General features: G+C 41.9%; 1 protein-coding gene across 1 annotated transcript in view; it reads left to right on the top strand.

The window, feature by feature from the left end:
• The first annotated feature begins 460 nt into the window (after positions 1–460).
• SCML4 (Scm polycomb group protein like 4) overlaps positions 461–23,831 on the top strand; it is a 103,347-nt gene continuing 79,976 nt past the window's right edge. The window contains exon 1 of the mRNA XM_081295899.1: positions 461–591. The gene's annotated coding sequence lies outside the window, so the exon portion shown is untranslated. The remainder of the gene's footprint in view (positions 592–23,831) is intronic.

The raw sequence follows: 23,831 nt of genomic DNA, 5'->3' as shown, positions 1-23,831 counted from the left end.
CAGGACTGGGACAAAGAGATGATGTTACAGTCTGGTTTCTATGGCAACAGAGGAGGGGTAATGAAAACTGAAATGTTGGAAACACCCATTCTGACAATTGTGACATAATTCAGGTTATTACAAGGACGTAACTACCAAAGAAGCAGAAGTGTCATTACCTTGCAGCTCGTGTCGGCAAAAAACTACATAGCACATTTCTCTTAGTTGGGCTGCTAAGAGGAAGGAAACATGAAACACACACACGCACACACACAGGCCTCGTTTTCTGCATGTAAAATGTGTGTGTTCTTTAAAAGCCAGTGGTTGGCTGGTTTTCCGGACATGATGTGGTTGAAGCTGTCATTGTAATGGAAATTCATTGCTGTAGCTATGGTAAATCGAGTGTTCTGCCTGTGCTGAATGCATTAGTCTAATGAGATGTTTGCAGCCGGAGAGCAGGGCTGCTGGAGACTTACTGTGAGCTACTAGCACACGGGTGGAAGACAGCTTTTGCAATACTCGGTTCCCATGTGCCGAAAGTCATCTGTCTTCTGAGTCAACACTCCAGTCCTGGTCAACACCCTGATCAGGGCTCTGGTGAACAAGCTGTAGGTAAGGGAGATGCACAATTGGAGGGTGTGTCGTTGACACGGGATCCTTCTCTTCTAGCTATCAGCATGACAGAAGACCTATTCTAGTTTTTCCTGGGTTGCAAGCCTGCCCCTATGGCAATGCACGGTGTCCTGCACTAAAACCACCGAGTCCAGCAGGTAAACTTCGGTTCCTCCTATTCAAAATACAATGTTTGCTTTCTTAACCAGGACCCAGGAAGAAAGATGTGGCATAGAACTATACAGTTTATAAATTTTGGATATATACACATTCACTACGTTTTAACTCTGCATTTAAATATATAGAAAGTTATTTTTATTCCAAATGTGAACTCAAATAACTGGCTAGCTTTTTTTTTTTCCGCAATAACTTTTCTTTGCTCTGCTTTTTTGATTAAAAAAATTATAGTGTGTCCTGAGATTAAAATATCTACCTAAAATTTGACTATTAAAATTGGTGTACTACAAACAATCGAAGTGTTGTTTTTTAAATTGATTTTTATCTTGAACATCCTGGATGGAATATTCCGCGTTGTCTTTGTGTTGGTTTTTCCTAATCTACCAGTCACAGATGAGAATAGTGTTTATTGCTGGTTGCTGGTTTTAGTTCAGATGACCGTGGAGTGTTAGGAATAGTTTTCCCAAGTTCAAGTACAAAGTCACCTCCTTCCCAGGTGGAGCACTGTGTGACCTCAACTGGTCTCCAAATGTTCCCTCTGGAGCCTGAGATGTCCTCTCTGTGTCTCTTGCTGGCAGGACAGGACCTGCCGGAGAGCGTAAGGTGCAGCTGCAGAGTAAATCATTTTACCAGAAACTGATGTGTTTGATCAAAGTTTTCTCCATTATCTGTGACAGTAAATGAAAGGTGGTTGGTCGTGTTGCCTCTGGATTCTATGACAGTTCTCAAAAAGATTAGAAAATCAGCTTTCTGAGAAAGTGGCTTTTTAGTTGTCTCAGGCACTGTGGTTCTTGAGAAAGTCATCCAGGCGCTTCAGAATTGAGGTGTTTGTTGTGCACTGTTTTTTCTTCCTTTCCAACCACAGAAACAATTTTTGAAGAGTTAGGGACATAAGTTGCTTTCTTTTCTTGAGACTGTTTTTTGAAGATAGAATATATGGAATAAAATCATAAAAGTATAAAAAATATAAAGGCACTCATAGAGCAGTATTTGTGTGGGACTCATTTTGTGTTGCTTGGTAGAACTATCTTGAAAACAGGGATTGTTTGAATAGTACCGAGTGATTGTCAAAACTCAAAATGTTAATATAGAACCCCTGTTTTAGAGAAGTTGTTTGGTGGCTTCAAAATCTACCTTTTAAACACATTTGTGACATATTTTTAAAAAATATAAATGCATTTTCTTTAACTCTTTAAATTGTGTATGTAGAGGACTCTGTGTTCGGTTTGACAAATTGATCAGTCTGTTTGATTTATGGGATTATTTTAAAAAGTGCAGATCCCACAAAAACTCCGTTCTTTTATGTGTGACATGTTTAAATTTCTCTCCTGTGGCACCCAAATTGCTTTTTATTTTGTTGCAAAAGAGAGAAAGCCAAGGAACAGTAATAACAAGACAAAAAACAATAAAAGAAACAAGAGTGCATTGCTTTCCGTCGGGTGTTTGCTTTTGGTGGTGTGTTTTCGCCCAGCGAAACCAGCTAAGCAGTTTCACTTTCTGGTGCTGGGTCCTCGGGTGGGGGTCGCTGCTCGCCTCTAGCAGCAGGTAGGCTGAGCTGATCAGCTGCTGGGAAATGAGCCAGATACAGTGACCCTGCCCTCAGAACTTTTGGCATGAAAATTCAAAAAAAGTGATGACTATTAAAATGTTCAATAAGATTTGCTAAGGACCAGGAAAAAAAAATCAGGCAATACTCCGAAAGGATAAGGACAGAAATTTTACATTTTTAAAAACTCTTAAGAATGGGAAAATCACAAACAGATTGCTTCAAACCTCTTCTAATGTGGTGGCTTTTATTTAATCTCATTTCTAAATCTCAATTACTTCAATAAGTTCAAGGAAACATAACTGAGGTTCTCTGAAATCATAATAAGGAATGCTCAGACAGGAATAACCTTTACATTGTAAATCTGGGGAGTTAAAGTTTAGAGCATAGGTCTGTTGACAATTTTGCATGACCCCAGGGCACATGACGCACACCTACGTGCATCCCTTGTGACTTTTGGTCAGGACAGATGTGTTGTTCATGGGGTCCCTGTAAATTTCCTTGGGATATTTTTTCCCTCCCAAGTCAGTGCTCTTGGAAACCTCAGCATCACAGGTAGCTGAGTGTACTGTCCCGGTGCCCCACAAGTCCTGAAACTCAGTTGAGGGGACACTACCCCTTCATGGGCTGAGGGCTTCAGAATTCCAAGTACCTCCAGTTTACTTCTCTCACTGATCCCTGAGATTTTATTTGGGGATGGAGGGAGAAAGGAAATGAAGAAAGACCCTCTTGCAATCTGATCATCAAGAAACATAAATTCTAGCCTAATGTTTTTGGGGATGGTGTTTGTGAAAGCAGTCTCCTTGGTTGTGAGCACACAAGCTTCTTTCTATTGGTGGGCAAATTTGACATTTCTAAGAAGGAGCTTTTAAAAAATGCATCCTCAGACATCTTATTTCTTAACTCTGCCATCTCCTGAAAGGCTAGTTTGAGATTTACACGTTTTTAATTTTTTTTCCTTCTAAGACAGAAGACAGGTAAGGAGGGGCCAGGGGGATTTGAAACACTCTTGGGAGAAAAATCAAATATTTTGGTACAAATATAATGTAACAGAAGCCACCAGGGTGTCTAGTAAATTACCCTAAATTTTAATTAATGAGTCACAAAAGCTACACCACAAGCTTTAAAAATTACCCCTTTATCAATAAGGTGATAATTAACTTTCTCTGGAATTAGCAATTCTGAGCCTCGGGCAGTATGCAGCCTGGCAAGTTTTCTGGAATGCTGCCAATTTTTAACAATTGGTCCTTTGGCAAACCCACTGGATTTTAATTCAAACATCCATTCTGACATTTCCCAATGTGGTTCAAAGACCATTGAAATCACCCAAATCACGGTAAAATTTCTGAGCTCAAAAGAGTAGCTCAGAATATTTGGTTTGCATTTGAATCTGTCACTTTCTTTCTTCATTTTTCCTTTTCTACCTTTTCTCTGAAAACCTCTGCATCTGCAGGAGCGCAGCACTCTGGTCCCTGCTATAAATCTCAGCTGTAAATCGCTGTGGTGAATCCTGTGTTTGTTGGTGCGCCCACACCAGGTCCGGTGCCCTGGCTGCCAACCCACGGGGTGCTAAGTGTTTTCCATTGTTGCCGCATTCATCTTGTTTTCAGCTCTGGCAAGGACTTGTTCCCTCATATTTCTGCAAACGCTCACTTGTGGTTTGTCAGAAGATGCCGAGATTTAGAGTGAGAGTCGGAGAAGAGGAGCTGTGGGCAGGAGGGTCATTTTAGATGTGTCCAGTCGGTTTGGAATTGAGTTTACTCTGATTTACACCAAGTAATGTGTGAAGAGGCATTTCAGAGCAGTCTGTGCCATACAGACCTTTTAGACAGACAGACAGATACACGCACACAGCTTTCCAGTAGTGCTGCTGGTCACTGGTGGGCAGCCCTGAGGGGCAGCCCCATGGCCCCAGTGGCTGGCAGACAAGTGGTAAGGGATGCAAATCACCCTTCCAGAAGTCACTGGATTCTATAAGCGTTAGTCTTGCGGGGCTCCTGCTTCTCTCAGCCAAGACAAGACGGGATACTAGTGACAAGGCTTCCTGCTGGGTTAGGCGGGCAGTTCTGACAGAGGCGTGAACCAAGAATGTTCCTGCCTTCAGGCCGGTGGGGTAGAGACCAGCAGCAAGCAGCACTCCTGCATTCTGGAATAAATCAGTGCTTGCAATCAGGACGGTCCCTTTGCCATCACTGAGGAGATAAAACACCTCTATTGCTTCTTGGGATGATTGCTTCTTGGGCTACTGTTTGAAAGCAGAAAGGAATCTATCACCCTGTGGCAGTCCTCACTTTATATTAAGCTGAAAAGTCATTCCACTGAGTCTGTGTGACACCCTGGAGTCATGGGAGTATATTCTCAGATCCACATGGTAGACTGCCCTGAGATTACTATGGTTTGTACCAGTTACATCAATTAAGTTTTATGTAGAATCCAGGGATGTGAAACTATATATACTCCTGTTTCCTCCCCCAGCTCAGGCACACTCTACCTAAATTTTTTGTTTGTGGAGGGGCAGGTGTGCTTTTTTTCTTTCTGGCAGCTGCAGTTATTGATCAGAACTTGGTTCCGCCCTTATTGATTTCCGAGAATGATTGCACCTTCCTGCACCAGGTGCCACCTGGCTTTGAGGAAGGCTGAGGAGTGAGCGGTCTTGCTTTCTCCAGAAGGCACACAACACAGAAGCAGAGGAATGGAGTTGGCTGTCATGAGAACATTAATGTGCCAAGGAAAAATAGTGTCAGAGCTGTACTTTGAAAGATGGTGATGTTGTCTGCTTGGTTCTGTGATGGTGACTCAACTTTTGAGAGCTGAATATTTGGTAACAAAAACCTTTGCCCCTTTTCTCTTCCTGTGCTGATTATTATAGACCCCAAAGCCCTCATTCTTCCAAGTCAGAAACAGACGGCTTGGAAGTAATATTAAAGAAATGGGCAGCCTTTTGTTAAGGTAGGTAGTAAACTTGGGGACAGATGCTGAGCTGGGCAAAGCAAAGAATTGGACTTAGACCCTCCAATTGAGTCTAAGTCCAGGAGGGAAAATGGCACCAAACAAAGAGGTACTGTAATAAAACCCAGCGAAGGGACCTAGTCCTTCTCCTTTCCAATGAGGATTTGACAGTTCCTCTCCTTCGAATATCTGCAGGTGCACTTTAGAAAAGATTCAATAATAGCTAACAAGAGCACATGGCTCTCAACTTCTAGATCTATGGATCCTTTTCTTTGGGCATTGAAGGAAATATTTCCTCCTTTTCCTTCATCTTTTATCCATAGGTCATCCTGGGACATTATTGCTATGATGAGAAAACCAGGGTTGAATACCAGGAGTGTGTTTTTCCTTGGTGGCCAGAGCCAGGCCCTGAGTCCTCTCACCAGCCCAGTGTGTTCTCTGAAGGCTATGCCTTGGATACAGCTTCCAAGCCCACCTGGGGCTGGCCTCAGGATCTGCATCCTGTTTTGACAGGCAGCCCTTGTCTTGGTGAATGAGGAAAGGAAGAACTGAAGAGAAAAACACAAAGTGTAAGCCAGTTTTGGGGCATTCATACTTCTGGTTTTGGAGCCAGAATTTGGAGGTCATGTGACTCAAACAATTCCTTTGGGTGGAACCATTTCTGAGCTTCTATAGGACTCTAAGCATCCTTCTCTTTCCTCATGGCCTTTCAAAAAAGAGGCTGACCTCTTTTCCCCACAATTCTTTAGGATCTAGAACCCCATTGTTAGGAAATGATGATGATGTGAAAATTTTAATCAATCAGCTATTAATACATGCTATTTATTCCAAAGAGACTGTTGGATGAAGTGCTGGCTATATTGATCAGAGCTATGGGAACAGATGTCCACCATGTTTTAATCGTGAGCAGTCTGTGGTCACTGGTTATATCTGAGCAAGTTTAGTTCGTGCTATTTCCACTGTTGCATGTACCAGGGGAGTTTGCCTTGAGATTCAGGGGTCAGTCCAACAGTCTTTTGTGTGTTGCCCCTTGTGCTGGGAGTTCTCCCTTTCAGATGCCAAAATGTGCTTGAGCATATTTGAATGTGTATATATATATTAGTTGTAGATAGACAAAATACCTTGGTTTTATTTATTTATTTATTTATTTATTTTTACGTAGTGCTGAGAATCAAACCCAGTGCCTCACATGTGCCAGGCAAGCGCTCTACCACTGAGCCACAACCCCAGCCCCAAATGTATCAGTTTTAAGACATCATTTTCATAAAATCTTCAAGTGGATATATATCCATATGTATGTATATGTATGTATGCATATGTATGTGTATGTGTGTATATGTGTGTGTATATATATATATATACATATATTCACACACATAACTTTGGCACATTACAAACAAAGCTTAGAAATAGTGGGGGAAAACTGGTTCTAATGCCTCAAATCACCATCCACAGTGTGAAAATATAGCCCTTTTTATAAGTATTTGTAACATAATGAATATTAAATATTTTAAATAAAGAGGGCAAATGGTATGGTGGGGGCTAGGTTAGCATCTGATGTAGAAATGGTTAATTGGTCCCTGAGTGAAAGGCTGTATGAGTGTGTGTTGCTTTAAATGAGACCAGGTGAGTAAAAACTCTCCCCAGGGATGTGAAGTCAGAAACTCAATTTGGGGTGTGATGTGTATAAGAATGTTTGGGGACCAGTGACATGTGATAGCATAGAGGACTGGTCCTTTCTGTTGCCCTCCCTTTTAGTCATTTGGCATGAACTCAATGAAGAATAAGAAACTTAAAGTGTCCTCATAGCAGACTGAGGAAAAAGTACCTTAAAAAGGTTTGTTTGATGCACACTTCTGTGGAAACAGCCCAAATCTTTTTTTTTTTTTTTTAGATCAAGTGCTAAGTTGAGTTTTTACTATATATATATGTATTTCTGAAATTGGTCAGGTTACTTCTTAAGACTATATTTGACATTTTCATGCCTGAAGAGAAAAAAATTTTAGTAGGACCAAGGACCTCATAGATTTTTATCAGAGGACATTGTGAGGTTTTGTGGCTTCGTGGACAAAGCTAAGGAAACCCAGGCCTCCCTTTGGTGCAGATTTCCTGTGTTCTGCTCATGTGTTTTGGGTACTGACTACCAGTTTTCAGAGGTTCTCTTTCTCATCCTGGAGAACACAGATTTAGGGCAGGGTAAGGAGAATTAATATGGGGCCCATGGATCCACATAAGCCCCAGACAGATTACCTCTCTGTAGAAGTTGAAAGGTTAAAATAATGACCAAAATGATGACCTTGAGGGTAAAGCATCTGATAACTGAATAAAGACATGAAAGCAAAAGCCACCTACACTCTGAGCAGGGTCTACAAGTGAGTCCCAGAGTCCCAGGTGAGATGGGTTTGAAGGCATCCCTCCCAGGACAAGGTCAGGCCCCCACGTTTCCATTGTAAGGATGCTCCAGTTGTCAGCAAGAGTAGCTTTTCCTTTCTGTACTTCCCCCCAACTTCCTTCTCTAACAACTACATCTTCTGAGGACCCACTTTATCCTCAGAGCTGCACAGAATACATCTCCATTTGGAGTCACATAGATTCCAATTCCAAAAGCCAGCTAATTGGCTACCAGTGTGGTCAGAGCCAGTACTGGAACATCCCTGAAATTCCTGGAACCTCTCTTCCTTCCTGGGGATGGATCTCCTTGGCAGCCCCCATTGCCCAGGTTCTAAAAAGAAACAATATTGAGAAGGGCTTAGTAAACCTGAAGTGCTATACAAGTGGTAATAAATCCATGCTTGCACTTATTGGGTGTCATCTACTCAAGGAGGCTGGGGGAAGCTAAATATACCTGTTTGATGCGCACAGGAAGTCAACCCTGGAAGGCTTGTTTTTATCTCCATCACACAGATGGGGAAACTGAGGCTTCTGCTACCTAGCTTGTTGAGAACCACATGGCCATATAAAGTTTGCCAAATCTTTTCTAGTTTGAGAAATGGACTGGGGATTTCACCTGCAAGGGCTGAGGAGAAAGAGCTCATTCATACCTCAGAGCCAGCTGCTCCTGCTCAGCCAGACTGGGCAGTTCCAAGACCAGCAGGTTCCAGAAAGGAAATGATTCCCTGGTGTTTCCACTTGAAAAGGCATTTTTGGTCCACAGCAAACTTTTCTTTTTTAAAGCAGTGGGCTCTCCGTCCTGTCAGACTCAACCTCCCTTTTTTATTACCAACATTTTTAACACCCTGTTTACAACCCTGAGGTGAAATTCCCAGATAACATAACCTGCCCTTACCTGTCATTTAAGAAAAATTAGGGCTGCGGGTATAGCTCAGTAGTAGAATGCTTGCCTAGCTTACAAGAAGCTCTTGGTTCCATGCCCAGTATAAAAAGAAAAGAAAGAAAAATTAATATGATGTCTAATTGAAATATAAATGGGAATGAAAGCAAAGTGATTCCAAAACTCCTTCTGGTGCCTGTGACCCACTCCCTACTCCGCATAATGTCCAGAGTAACCTACTCCCCACCCCCACGCTGAAGGATATACAGTTGTTACCATCAGAAAGTATGCATTTTCAGGGAGAACTATTATTTTAATAAATATGAGTTTAATTTTATGCGATCAGGTGCTGATAGTTGCTCCCAGGGGTTCCGAGTGGAGCTCTACCTTCTAGTGCAGTGTAAAACAGGTAGCATGAGCTGCCTGTGACACGGTTTTCCAAAATGATAACTCTTGGAATTCTGCACAAAATAAAGAAGAGTGTTCTCTCATTGTATACACTAATTGCATTTCTGAAAACACAAAGTCTATAATTGAATAGAAATATTTTGCTATGGTTTAACTGTGGTTCCAGTGTGTCCCCTAAAGTTTCATGTTCTGGGAGCTTGTCACGTAGGAGGGGGTGTTGTGGTACTGGGACCTTTAAGAAGGGGGCCTCAGGTAAGACAATTAGGTCATTGGGATGCTGCCCTTGGAAGGGATTAGAGTAGTTCTTTTGGGACCGTAGTAAGTTGCCAGTAGAGAAAGTTCTTATAAAAACGGTGAACCTGGTAAAAAGAGGAAGCCTGGTACAAATATGTATCAATGAATCCCACCATTATGCACAATTATAGTGCACCAGTAAAAAAATATGGGGAAAAAAACCCAAAAAACAAAGAGCAAGTATGAATCCCTGAATCTCTCAGACTTCCTGTTTTGCCATGTGATCTGTCCGTCTCACACATGGTCCTGCCATGATGCAACTATCACAATGTGCTGTAGCCAAGGAGCCCCTCACTAGAGGGCCTGCCTGCACAGATGGGGCTACCCAATCTTGGACTTTTGGGCCTCAAAATTATAAGCTAATTAAACTTCTTTAGAAATTATTCAGCTTTAAGTGTTTTGTTATAGTAATAGAAAACAGATGAAGACATACACTATGTTTATACACAAAATAAAGTTATTCCTAGGTTTAGAAAAATGAGGTCTTTCTATATGGCCAGACGATGGTTTATCATGCCATACTGCTCCATAGTGGAAAAGTGTGGAGAAGGAAAGCGACTCAGAACATAGCAACCAGGGAACAGAGAGAGCGTTCAGTTCACTGAGGACTAAACATATAGTCCAAAGTATGGCCTCAGTTCCCTATCTTCACCAACTATACCTACCTGCCTATGGTTACCATCCAGTTAATCCATTCAAGTGGATTAATGCACTGATTAGGTTAAGGTTCTCACAACGCAATCATTTCACCTCTGAACTTTCTTACATTGCCTCACACATGAGCTTTTGGGGGACACCTCATATCTAAACCATAACAACTATCAATGGTAAACCTGTCTCATAGTGGTCTCTTATGTCTTATCAAATTAACAACAATTCTTGGAATTTTAGGCGAGTCACACTCCTGTACCCTCACTCTAGACAGCCAAGAGATTCACAAAGCTTCCAACTGTCCCCCAGAGCAGAGAAGTAGTCTTGAGGTCCCCAAATCCCTTTTAAAAGGGAGCTGGAATTTCTCTATATCCCCTCTCTTCACTTATGTCCCTCCCCTGCCTGCACAGTACAGGTTCACAAAGCCCTACAATTTCTGAACCCCAACAAAAGGGGTTGTACTATGGTGTCAGTCTGGTACCTCAGATCTTCCGCTAGCTGAGTCAGGTCTCTTTGTGTGTCTTACCTTGCTCAGGGGTCAGGGTACAGCCTAAGATACTTGGTGCACTAACTGGAAGGGGGATTCTTGATGATATGGGTTCTTTAAGTGAAAATTATTAATCCAACTTTGATTAGGTTTTCTTTTTTCTCCAGTTCTTAAGAGATTAACTTGCTGAAATGGGCAATCATTATTAGGGCCCAAATTTTAAAACTCTAATGTTTTTAAATTGGATTACCTCCCCATAAGCTGGTTAACAGGCTCCATTTCCTGGAGCCTGAGACACCCTGAGTTAAATATCTCACTGCGTCAGTGACAGTGCGAGGGTTAGGACAAAAGTCCTGCATTCCTGAATCCCATTGTTAATAAGAACCTGAGTATGTGAAGACACCTTAACTTGAGGAGAGGGCAAGATGTGCTGATGGAGCATGGAGAGGTGTGAAAATACGTTTCTTATATGACTCAAACCCACACACTTGTTGGTGTGAATTGAATTTGACCCTGGCCTGTCACTATTATGGGTGACATCCACACACTGGCAGAAGCCTTGGGAGAGCCACCTTATCTATAGACCAGTGATCCTGGGGGTTTAGAAGGTGAATTTCTTATCCACATGTCACTCAGTGATACCCCCAACTGAGGATTTCCAGTAGATTCTTGGCCCCACCTGGTGGGGCGGGCCATATGCAGTGGTCCACGGTGAGAAGAGTGAGAATAAGCACCCTGGGCTTTGGGTTCTTACCTCCCAGCTGGGAAGTATCAAGACTGAGCTTCTAGGACTGAGCTAGTGCCAACAGTGGCCAGCACCAGGGCTCTGCCCTATTAGCCCAGGAACAGCCTCTGCTTGTTAACTACCTCTTTGCCACTGACCATGTTCAGGGTGCCTGGTGTACAGAGGTGCTCCCATGATTTCTGGGTGCATCAATGAAGGTATGGACAGGAGGGGAGATGGATTATGAACCTGAGGGCTTGCTTGGCTAGCCTTATTGAGCTCCAGTTTGGAATTTCAACTGTTTTAATGGTCATCCCTGCTTACATCTTCCACAGGCACCCTAAACTCAACAGATCCAAAACCAGACTCATCATTTACCCCCTTCTCATTGGAATATTCTTTCTTTTTAAATGTATCACTGTTCTTCAGTTATCCAAGATACGTTTTAGAATCCCATACTCTTCCATGCCTTCAAGTTGGAAAACAAGTCTAACAGATGCGACTTTCAGGAGAGTTTCCTGTATCCCCTTTCTCCCCATTTCCTCTGTTGCCCTTGCTCAGATCCTCATAGCACCCTTCATGGGGACCACAGCCATGCCACTTTTGCTCTGCCTCTTTGCTTCTAATTGCTCCTCCCTGCCACCCACCTTATTATTGCTCCAAGGATATCTGTGAGACACAGATCTGATTACTTTGGTCTGTTTGTGCTGCTCTGACAAAACACTTTAGACTGGGTGATTTTTAAACACGAAACAATTCATGTCTTATGGTTCTGGAGACTGGGAAGTCCAAGGTCAAGATACTGGCAGACTGGTACCTGGTGAGGTCTGTTCTCTGCTTCTCACAATGCCGAAGTCTGGCTGGGCACAATCCACGAGCCACTTGTCAAGCAGAAACGAACTTTATTTTTAGAACACACACACCGCACCACATGAACTCTTCAGGAATTCCCTCAGAGCCCAACTGCCACCACTGGCTTCCAGCGAGCCTCTCTACCCCCCACTCCTCCTGCTCTTGAGGCCAATTGACTGGGTTGTGTGGGTGGAGGAGTGGGGGGTAAAGAGGCTCGCTGGAAGCCAGTGGTGGCAGTTGGGCTCTGAGGGAATTCCTGAAGAGTTCATGTGGTTCGGTGTGTGTATTCTAAAAATAAAGTTCGTTTCTGCTTGACAAGTGGCTCGTGGATTGTGCCCAGCCAGACTTCGGCATTTGGTGGCCCATACGGGAACGAACCCGCGACCTTGGCGTTATCAGCACCAAGGTCTGATAGTGCTTTGATGGTACATCCTCCAGGGGAGATGAATGCAGTGGCCTCACATGGCAAAGGGGATGGAAGGGCAAGAGAGCGCTCCCTTCAACCTGAGTCCTTTTATAAGGGAGCAAATTCATGTGGACAGAACTGCCATGACTTAATCACTTCCTGAAGGTCACCCTTCTTAAAACTGTTGCATCAGGGGTTAAGTTTCAACATGAATTTTGGAGGGGACACCATCATGCAAAACAGAGCCCTGATTCGGTCATTCAGTTGCTTACCTGAGAGTCCATTGCTTACATTGGTGGTTGTCAATTTTTTTGCCCATGTTCTCCATTAAATCATCGCAATATTTGTATATTACTATAATACACATTCTTGAGTATGCATCTCCATTCCATGTATAGATTAACATACATGTTAGTATTTTATACACATTCTAAAACATACTCGAAAATAGAAAAGAAAAAGCCACCTGAGCCTTCTGCCTTATCCACACATTCTCAAAGCCTCTGTATTTTTTCATCTTTTCTTTCTGTGTCCTGGAATTCTCTTCTCTTGCTTCTCCATGTGATGAAATTTGATGAGTCCTTCAAGACCATTTATAGTAGCCAGACTCTTTTTTTTTAAATTTTTATTATTGGTTGTTCAAAACATTATAGTAGCCAGACTCTTAAAATATATATATATATATGAGTTGTAGTTGGACACAATATGTTTATTTATTTTTATGTGTGTTGAGGATCGACCCAGGACCTCACATGTGCCCATTAAGCCACAATCCCAGCCCCAGTAGCCGGACTCTTAATCTTCTCTTGCTGCAGGATCTGAGAGTGTGTTTCTGGTGGCAAGGAGGAATGTGTTGGGGTGTATGTCCCTTTGCCAAGAACAAATTGTAATAGTAACGTATCTTTCCTTCCTTGTCAAATATTCCAAGGAGGATTTCTCCTCTGTTTTCCTGGGTAACATATGCCTCCTCCAGACCAGCGAGGAAGCAGGCATTCAGACCTGAGGAGGGTGGGAGTAATTTAGCAAGAGGTGCAAAAGTAAACTTAATTCTGAACATCACGCAATTAGGCTAATGTGATTTAGACCAATGTGATCAGTGAGGTTTGTTTATTTTCCCCTCAGACTCTAATTAATTCAAGGAAGTGCTGTAGATTGTAAATTTTAGTAAACGAATAATGGAACTGTTCTTTAAAATAAAAGCAGTGGCAGCAACCTAGTCATTTTACAGTAGCATGAATGGAAGATAATTACAGTTGGAAAGAGCTAGTCCCCAACCAGTGCAAGAAGCCGAGCCGTGTCTCCAGCCTGCAGTCTCTGTGAACACAAATTGCAAACCAAGTTTCCCCATATAGCCGAGGAGAATGCTTAACTCACTTTTCAGATATTCCTACCAGTGACCTACAGGGAATCACGCTAATAAATATGACAATAACATTGTAATGGGGCAAGAAAGGCTGACACAGCGTTTTGTTAATTTGAGTTCAGCATTAGCAGGAGCTTTGTAACCCCTGAGCAATGAAATGGGAGCGCAGAGGTTCTGCTGCAGGCATTTTAATTAGAGGTCCTGGGAATATCTCTAGGCCGTGGCAGCTGAGTGAGACCTGTCCCCACCAAGTGTACCCAAAGCAGGCCTTCCTCCTGGCCCTCAGCAGTCATTAAGAGGCCTTGCCAGAGGCAGGGTCCTGGGGGAGGGGAGCAGAGTTTCCAGGAGGGGAGGAGGCTGGTGGGCGAGAGTCCAACAGTAATTAGCTGCCCAGATGTCAGCACCCGAGCCCTTGTTTTAACGAAGTGGTGGCAGAGATTGACAGAAATGGCTTGACCCATGATGGATCCCAAAGCATTTTTTTTAAAGGCTTCTTTTACTCTTGCTACCTTTCATAAATTGACTTAAATACGATGTGAAAATAAAGACATCATAAATCAAAAGCTGTTAGCATACTTGGTCCCTGAAATTTATGGGTATTAAGCAGAAAAGGCTTAGGAACATTTCACCAAATAATTCTCCAGTCCCTGAAGACTCATTTCGTTTTCCTTCCTCTCCCTCCCCCAGGGCTGATGTGGGCTCTCTGGCTGCCAGCTAGCACCTGAGCCCAGGGGGAAGGAGCCAGTGCTCCCATCAGGCAGGCGGCTTGGTTCCCACAGGTAGGGCTGGAAGCCATACCCAGGTGTAGACACCACATGGGGAAAGAGCAGAGAACTGAGAGAAACAGCTGTCCGTTGCCCTTGGGTTCTGGCAGTGTAGCCTTAAAAAAGGCCAGGTCCATCAGACCTAGTGGTCTCTGTCCCCATCTCTTTCCCTTTTAGTTCTGGGGCTGGGAGAAGGGATTAAATGGAGGTGAGAGGCCCTCAGACCAGGGCCTCTTAATATTCAAAGCCATCTATTTCTGTGATGGTTCAAGAACATGAAGGCTGGCTTTGGAGGCCCAATGGTAAGTACTAGATGATTCCCAGGAAAGAGTACTGGGTCCCTCCAGAGACTAGTATGAAGGAACTGAGCCACTTTATGCTCTGTCTGGTGGTCACTGCATCTCACGAAGTCAGAGGAGAAGTAGAAAGAATTGGTTGTGTTCCTAATATCTGTTAGTGCATCAGTGGACTCAATGAATAATTATGAAGTACCTGTGGTAGGTGAGGCACATGGAATAACTTAATGGCCCCTGCAGAGAGATGAGGGCAGGTGAGGGTCCACTAGAGCAATAAGGGGTCTCTACTCCTTCAATGGGGAAAGAGAAGAAAAGAAAGGTTCTCTGCTTAGACATTTTTCTGAGGTTGAATATTCAGGCCCAAAACTCAGCCAAGGCCTCATGCTCTCTGATTTCCACTGGTCCTGGTTCTTCCCAGAGATAATGTCTGTCGCATTCCAAAGCCATTGTCCTTATGGTCATCAGGAGTACGATATTTCAGAGCCAGGCTGACTTCTCATCAGGTCTCCCTGCCGATGTTATGACAGCTGTGTGTTCTCAGATCCGAGGGCCCATAAAAGAGCTCACCATATATGTGAAATTTGACATCGATCTTTTCTGAGCTAATGTGAACACTTTATGTCTTAGAAAGAATATAGAATCAAGTTGAAAATATGGCTTTGGCTGGGTCTGAGCATAATCAGGGTTTTCGGGTGTAGGTGGACAGATTTCATGTAACAGAAGCATCAGGGCCTGTAAAATCAGCCCGGTGTTAGAGTTTCAGGATGTTGTACTAAGTGATCCTGCAGTGGCTGCCATCCCTCACCTTTATTTAATCCGGGGTATTAAAATGGCAGGACATTGTGGGAGACCAATCTCGCACTTGACTGAGTTAACTCCCCTGCTGGGCGATGTGGTGTCAGGCACCCATGCTGCTAGACTGCCCCGCTCTTTTAGGGTTCGATTGACTGTCTTCTTGCCTGGGCGTGGCTTCCTAGAGCCCCATGAGTGAAGCTATGCTCACCTGTTCCTTTGTAATATAACCCCTTGCCCTGTTTAGGACAGATCTTCCATGGAAGTGCCTTGTGTGTATCCCCTTCTCCTACTGTGCCCTTGGGTGTGGCCTACCTAGATGTCAGTCAACCTGCTGACAGTGGACATCAGGAAGATAGACTCAGCCCCTTGAAACCTGACCCCTTGCCTCACATGAATAGCTTCTTCTCAATAAAAGGGGTCAATGCGTGCTCGCTCGCTCTCTCTCTCTCTCTTCCTGTAGACCCTTAAGGTCAGAGGATCTGTCACAGCGACCCCAAAGAAAAAGGTATTTGTGTCTCTTGTGTGGTTATTTTGCGCAGCCCAGTCAGCCCAGTTTACCTGGAGTGACCCCTGAACCTTTTAGTTGCAAATAGGACATGCTACCTTAAAAGACAGGATCTCAATCCTCCTCACAATTAGTGAGAATGAGCATGTTGTTGAAAAGCTTTTCTCATTTATTCATATTTCCTTTATGTCTATTGACATATATTTTAGGTGCTGACCTAGAATAAAGGCGAAGAAGGATGTAATACTTGCCTTCATTGGAGCTGATGGTCCATGTTTTAGTCAGTTTTTTTTTTTCTGCTGTGACTAAAGATCTGACTAGAACAACTGTAAGGAGGAAAAGTTTATTTGAGGGCTCACGGTTTCAGAGGTCTTAGTCCATAGACAGCTGGCTGCTCCATTCCTCGGGGCTTGAGGTGAGGCTGAACATCATGGCAGAAGAGTACTGCAGAGGGAAGCAGCTCACATCATGGTGATCAGAAAGCAGAAACAGAGACTCTACTGGCCAGATACAAATATATACCCCAAAGCCGCTCCCCAATTCCCATCTTCTCCAGCCACACCCTGGCACTTCAGTTAACCCCATCAGGGATTAATTCACTGATTAGGCTATAACCCAAGCATTTCTCCTCCAAACCTTCTTGCGTTGTCTCCCACATGACCTTTTGGGGGACACCTCACATCCAAACCGTAACACTTCAGTAGAGAGGTTGGCAAACATTTTGACTACACCAGATGGTTTTGGCTACATCACCCTTGATTCTTATTCCATGTCTCCTGCCCCTGCTTCAATTCTCCAGAATTCTCCAGTCCTCCCCTCATCCTCAGACTCTTACTCTCACTTTTCTCTCCCTGTAACACGGCAGCAGTGCCTACAGCACAGCTGATGGTGAGGAGTCGTTGAGCTGATATATAAGCCCCAACTCAGACTCCAGCTGCCATTTAATAAATCTGAAGCTGCCTCCCTCTTTTCCTTTCCAGAAAAAGTAAACCCCTCTTTCTGGCTACCCTGTCTGCCTGAGACTCATTCCAACTCAAACACCTTCCCCAAGACATTCTTTCAATCTGCTCTTTCTCTTGAACATGTTTTAATTTTTTTTTGTACTGGGGATTGAACCCAGAGGTGGTCAACCACTGAGCCACATCCCCAAACCATTTTTCTTTTCTTTAAAAATATTTTTTTAAGTTGTTGATGGACCTTTATTTTATTTATTTATTTGTATGCCATGCTGAGAATCTAACCCAGTAACTCACAGATACTAGGCAAGCACTCTACCACTGAGCTACAACTCGAATTCTCCTTTAGGTGCCCTGCATCTGAAAGGCTGAAATTAAAATGCATTAGCAGAGCCCTGGAGCTTAGTTTGCCTTGGGGTCCGACCTTAGGCAACTGTGGGCATTCTGCCAGGTCTTAACTTTGTAGCAGACTTTTTAATTTTTTAATTATAGTTTTGAGTTATACGAGTTGAGCACACACACATTCGGATTTAAGATGAAATTAATAAGTTAGTACAGAACCCTTACCTTACCCTATTGTGTTTTTTAGTCCATTGGTTTTTGTTCCTAATTTAATTTGCTTCCTTCCTTATAGTTACTATGTCTTTAATTTTTTCTTCTTTTTCTATTTTATTAAGGTAGAAACCTAAATAATTTATTTTAGATCTTTCTTCTTTTCTCATATGCATATTTAAAACCCTAAATTCTACTATGTTGGGTTTTTCTTTCCATTTTCCATCAGTTTCAAAATATGTTCTGATTTCTCTGATGATTTCTTCCTTAACCTAAAGCTTATTTGGTAGAATATTTTAAAATTCCCATATTTGGTGTCTTCCTGATTTGTTTTTGTTATTGACTTCTAAGTGACCTTTCTGATCTGTACTGAGAAATTTATTGAGACTCATTTCATGGCCCAGATTTTGGTTGATCTTGGTTAATGTTCTGTGTGTATTTGAAAAGATATAATATTCTGTAGTTGAAGGTCTAGTGTTCTATAAATATTACTTAATTTGGTTGATAGTGCTGATCATCTGTATCTTCATAAACTGTTGTCTACTTGTTTTATCAATTACTGAAAGTACAGGGTTAAAATTTGTAACTGTAATTGCAAAGTTGTCTGTCCCCTTAATTGGGTCAGCTTTTGCTACAAGTATTTTGAAACTCAGTTATTGTGATGCACATTTAAGATTTTTATTTCTTTTGATGATTTGACTCTCCTTATTATCTCTATTTCTGAAAAATAAAACTGTGTGACATTAGGTCTTTCTTGTGATTAGTGTTTGTACAGTGTCTTTTATTGATCTTTTACTTGCAACCTATGTGCAATTTTAAATAAGTGTGTCTTGTAGCTATTTGGGTCTTCTTTTTGTTATTCTGTGTGAAAGAAACAATTGGAAAATAAAATAAAAGTGCCATCCACAATAACATCAAAAACCCCCCAAATATTTCATAATATATTTAACAAAATATGTGTAAGACATCTACACCAAAGACTACTAAAACACTTCTGAGACAAACTCAAAGTGTCTTAAGTAAATGGAGAGAAATACCACAGTATGGATTATAAGACTCAATATGGTTCAAATGTCAGTTCTCCCCAAATTAATTTATAGATTCAATTCATTTACAATTAGAATGCCAACAAGTTTTTTCACTATATAAAAATTAAAATACAAAATAATCTTGGAAAAGGAAAGTAAAGTTGAAGAACTCATACTATGTAATTTCAAGACTTCCTTTTGGGAGGCTGAGGTTGGAGGATTGTGATCTCAAAGCCAGCCTCAGCAACTTAGTGGGGCCCTAGGAAACTTAGAGAGACCCTGTCTCTAAACAAAATTCAACAAAGGGCTGGGGATGTGACTCAGTGGTAAAGCATCCCTGGGTTCAATTTCTAGTACCAAATAAAAAGAAAAAGAAAAAAAGACTTTCTAAAATGGTATAGCAACCAAGGGAATTTGGTATTGGCATAAGGATGGGCAGAAACATCAATGAAGCAGAATAAAGAGTCCAGAAATAGACTTAATTCCATGTGGTTAATTGATTTTGATAAAGGGGCTAAAGTAACTCAATAGAGACAGAAACATCTTTGGAAAACTGGTGTTGGAATGATTGCACATCTGTACAGGGGAAGAATGAACCCTGAACCTTATCTTACACCACACACAATAGTTAATTTAAGATGAATCACAGACCTCAAACTGTAATAGGTAAAACAGCAAAGCTTATTACTTAGAAGAAAATATAGGAGAACATCTTCATGATCTTGGGTTGTGAAAAATTTCTTGGAGATGGTGCAGAAGCCACTAATCATAAAATAAAAGGTTGCTATATTGTATTTCATCAAAACTTAAAAACATCATCTGATCATTAAAAGACACTATTTAGGAAATGAATAGGCAATCCACAGAAGGAGAGAGATGTTTTGCATTATATATTTTAAACAAAGGACCTGTTTCCAGAATTTATAAAGAACTCCTATAGCTTTATATTAATAATGAAAAAGAGCAAACAACTGAATAAAAATTTGGGCAAAAGACTAGAACAGAAACTTAAACAGAAGAAATCAAAATGCCCAATATACACATAAACTGTTTTCAACATCTCTACACATCAAGGAGATGCAAAATAAATTCCACCTACCAGAGATCTAACATGGAAGACTGACAGTGCCAGCGCTGGTCACAGTATGGAGCAACTGGCTTCCTTACAAAGCCAGTCGGGGTGAAGATGGTACCATTACAGGAAAATTGCATGGTAGTTCTTGATAAAGTTAAACATAAACTTAATCTATGACCCACTCCTAAGTATTTATCCAAGAAAATAAAAACATATATCCACAGATGCTTTGAGTGGTAATGTTGCTGGTAGAGTTTTAAAAAATAGCTTACAACTGGAAAAAATCCAAATGTCCATCAACAGGTGAGTGCATGAGCAGATTGTGGCTTGCTCATACAGTGAGCTGCTACTCAGCCACAAAAAGAGTGAGGCTACTGTATACTCAAAAATGTGATTATGAACCAATGAAGCCAGATGCAAGAGAGTATGCATAGTATGACTCCATTTATGTGAAGCTTAAGAATGGATGAGATTAATCTATGGTGATAAAAAAATAGAATAGCAGTCGCCTTTGGAGGAGAAGGGTTGACTGGAAAGAAGCATAAATGAACTTTCTAAGATGATGGAAATGTTCAGTATTTTGTTGGGGTATGCATATGTGGTGAATATGTTTGTTAACACTCAAACTGTACTGTTAAGACCTGTGAGTTTCATTGTATGTAAATGATACCACAATTAAGACAAATATTTTTGCCTGTAATCCCAGCAACTCCACTCAGGAGGCTGAGGAAGGCGGATTACAAGCTCAAGGCTAGCCTTAACAATTCAGGCCCTAATCAACTTAGTGAGACACTGCCTTAAAAAAAAAAAATAAAAAAGGACCAGGGATGTAGTTTGGTGGTGAAGTACCTCGGGGTTCAATCTGGGGGGGGGGAGAAAATCTTAACTCAAAAGGAAAACTTTTGTTGTACAAATTAGCTGGAAACTTAAAAAAAAAATCATGCCATCATTACAAGAAGTCCTCTCAGATTTTCTTATCTTCTCAAAGATAGAGCCATAAAAGGCTTCTAAACGATGGCAAAGGATTTCTACAGAAACTTATATGTGAGTTCATTAACATACCACCATCCCTGTTAAAAGGTGGTATTTCTCCCAATGAGAAGGTTGATGTTTACTATTTGTACTGGGTCGAATACAGTGCCTTCTTCGTGTCTACCTAGAACCTCAGAATGTGAGGTTATTTAGAAATAGATCTCTGCAGATGTAATTAGTTAAGACAATTTCACACTGGATTGGGGTGGGGCATAAATCCAATGACTAGTGTCATTATATTCAGTCCATGTGGAGACAACAGAGGCAGGAAGGGGGAAGCAGTCCATGTACAAAGGTGGAAGAGATGGGTATGATGTGGCCAAATAATGCCAAGGATCCCTGGCAACCACCAGAGGCCAGGAAAGTGGCATGGAACAGAGCCTCAGATTCGCCCTCAGGCTCCAAGAAGGAACAATGCTGCAAAATTCTGGCCTTCTGGGAGAGAATGAGGCCACCAAATTTAGGGTAATGAATTATGACAGCATTAGAAAACGAATACTCTAGTTGCTGGGTTATCAAAGAATTAAGTTAGGAATTCAAGCATCTTTCTGGTGTACTCAGGTAGAGCTGAATCAATAAGCTAAAAATGTGCTCTAAAGTATACATATTTATTTTAGATATACACAGATCATCTTGTACACAATTTTGATAACATACAAATGAGGTAGTTGTATATACTCAGCGGCCACTTCTTATGGTTATTTTCTAATGGAATAATAAATTCTGGAGACAGTTCTTTGTTGGCACACAGAATAGCCTGAATGTGCCCCTCTGGGCTGCTTTGGGACAAGGGAATGATCATTTTCTAAAGGAGGTACTGTGTCCCAGGATACGGATTTACCATGATTTATTTTGCCCGTTCAGCTCAATTAGATGAAGCTTTATTAAATGCCTCAGTCTGAGCATTTCAATTTAAATCTGTCCAATTCAATCCAATCCAGTACAAAACAATTCAATAAGCATCTATTGAGTACCTTCTTCCTAACCGTTGCTCTGCTGTGATCACATCTTTTGGTTTCATCTTCATTGACTACCTCTGCCCCTCGGGTCTCATAGCAAAGATACTTTCTGAAAACCTATTATGAAATATAACCAGAGACTGATAACAAGGCCACAATAAAAGAGATTGATGGTTAGGATAGAGACAATATTTTTCTTTTCCCATGCTGAACTTCTTATTTTAATAGATTCTAATGTCCTTACTAAATTGAGCTTCTTAGAGGTTGGGATTTGCCCCTAGATAAAGAGGTGCCTATAAAAAAAAAGTGACAGAAAGGATGAAAGCAGAGAGAATTGGATTCCAACTAGGTCACGATGAGAAACACACACTCCTAAATGATGGGGAAGAATGAGCTTGACCTGTGGGGAGCTTTTCAGCTTGTGTATAGTATTTCTTTGCCTTGCACAGTTCCTTGTTATGGGTCCTGGGTCTCACCTGCATGCAGGGGTTTCCTGTCCTGTAGAATAAGTACCCACTGGCTATAATGCATGGTGTCTCATGTACTTCTTGCTGAGATAAGGAAGCACATTAACTACTGCTTACTCCCTTTTGAATAAAATTGGATCTTGGACAATAAGAATTCTGAGTAATCCTTTTAATTAATCATTTAAATTCTTGATACGGGGGGATCACTGGAGGCCATGTTGGAGGCTGCATTCCATATTGGGGTTCTACCTCGTGGTGCGAAATGGAACAATCTGCTTCTTTTCAAGCTAGATGCCCTTGGTTATTTCAACTCTTCCACAAAGGAAAGTTCCACATGCCTTTCCTTTTGGAGTCAATACTTCTTTAAATTCTCGCCTCCAGAAACAAACGTGAAATTCCAGATGATCTGTGGATGATGGGATTATCATTTCTTTTAATCTGGATGCTATATAACCGACTTTCCCATGAACTCTTTTGATAAAATGACCTACATCGTAATCTTAATCTAAATGAGGTATCTACTTCATTAAAATTTCTAAATCTTCTTCATGCAGGAAGCCTTGTTCATCAAGTCTCTCTTGTACATTCATGAATGATATTTTGGCTTTTAAAAGTTTCATTTGATTGATTTGGTCCACATAAGTGAACACTTTTGAATGTCAGTTCTGAAATCTGTGGCATTGCTGTCTCTCCTAGCCTTGGTTCATCTGGTTATCTGACAGACCTGCTTTCTAAATTGTCCCCCATGTCATTGTGGGGAATGTAACTGAACTCTCTAGATACCTGTGGCACACCACTAGAAACAATCCATAGCTTGGTGCTGCCATCAACCACATAACTTGGAACCTGAGTAGTGTGTCATGAGCTATAATTTTATCTAACTGTGTTAACCTTTTGTTCACATGTTACCATCTGACCATGAAACAATCTTGGAAAAATTTGTCAAATATTTTGTAATAACTCATCCATCCTCCCACACATCCCCCCATGCATTCCCCATCCATTCTCCATCCATCCCCCATCCATCCCCCATGCATCCCCTGTCCATCCCCCATCCTCCTACCTCCACTCTCCACCCTCCACCCTCCACCCTCCATCCTCCATTCCCCCCATCCTCCACCCTCCACCCTCCATGCACTCCTCTGTGCCCTCAGCCCTCCTGGCTGTCTTGGCCCTGTAGCGATTATAGTCACCTCCTGCCTGCTCTCTGCCACAGCCCAAGGAGGACTGGCCGTCCCCAGAGCCCTGTCCTGGTCCCGCAGCTTGGCAGCAGCCTCCTGCACAAACCCATAGCTCAGCGGCCACATAAACAGTGAGTGGTTATAGCATTTCTCCTTTATTTCCAACCTGATTGCCCTGCCCCTGCCTCTCAGTAAATCTAGTTAGGTTAACCCCCAAACCTAATTTAAGAGCCAATGTCACATTATGAACGATGAGCACATTCTTCTATAAGCACTTACAAATTTGTTTAAAAATCAGCTGTGACTAATTACTACAGCTATTCATATCCAGAATCCAACTTGTTTTGAATTTTGGGATAAAATATGCCCCCTTCTGCTTTTCTAGTATTTCTCTTGTTCCCTTGATTCCTCAGGAACTTTTAAAATGCAGCTCTATGACCTCAAATCTGGAACCAGGTCTACTGTGTCCTGCCTGCACAGATATGAACTCATTCAGCTTAAG

The sequence above is a fragment of the Spermophilus citellus genome (assembly GCF_964194105.1).
Source record: "Spermophilus citellus genome assembly, chromosome: 5".
Classification (NCBI taxonomy): domain Eukaryota; kingdom Metazoa; phylum Chordata; class Mammalia; order Rodentia; family Sciuridae; genus Spermophilus; species Spermophilus citellus.
This window is presented reverse-complemented; position numbering and strand designations above follow the sequence as displayed.